The following is a 729-nucleotide window of genomic DNA, read 5'->3' as shown; positions in this document are numbered from 1 at the left end:
CCATGCATTTAAGCAGACCCGTCTAATATGCCTGAGTCAACACACCAATGCAATTGAAAATTAGTTCACCAACAACACCCATTTCATCTTCTTTATTTCTTGTGGCTGCTGGAAATCTCCACTTGAATCAGCTCACCTAACTTCCTCACCACTAGAAATCACCTCATGCTTTGGTCAGAATGACCAAGCACACTTAGCTCAACCTTAGGTCAACATGACCAGCAACTTCATGGGCTTATAGATTGGGTTTTGTTCACCTGTTTTGAGTTTATTCCTGAGATGGAAGGGCAAAGTTCTTCACTGCCTTGAAAATCATTGATTGGTCAACAAGTCAGCTTTCTTTAGTGTATGAGCGTGCCACTACTAACAATAAAGATTCTAGCAGACTTCTTTAAAACCGATAACTTGCACCTCAAGTTACTGATTTCTAAACAAACAATTATGAATTTGGGTAGGGAATATCTCCCAAATAAGTTCTTTTGCTTGCCTCAGACTAGTGAGGACTTCACAATTTATCCCAGTATAAAATTGGTAATTCTAGCTAGAGTAATGAATAATAAAGTGGACTATTTTTAGACAGAACTGCTCTTTTCAGAGTTACAAAGGAAGAAATCAACTCTAGAAAAGTAAAAAGAAAGCCGAAACTCCATTCATGTCTGGATAGAAGCTTCTGATCCGGGCTGGACTGGGTATGTCTGGGCTAGACTGGACTTTTAACAAATTCAACTG

The sequence above is a fragment of the Prunus persica genome, chromosome G8 (assembly GCF_000346465.2).
Source record: "Prunus persica cultivar Lovell chromosome G8, Prunus_persica_NCBIv2, whole genome shotgun sequence".
Lineage (NCBI taxonomy): Eukaryota > Viridiplantae > Streptophyta > Magnoliopsida > Rosales > Rosaceae > Prunus > Prunus persica.
This window is presented reverse-complemented; position numbering follows the sequence as displayed.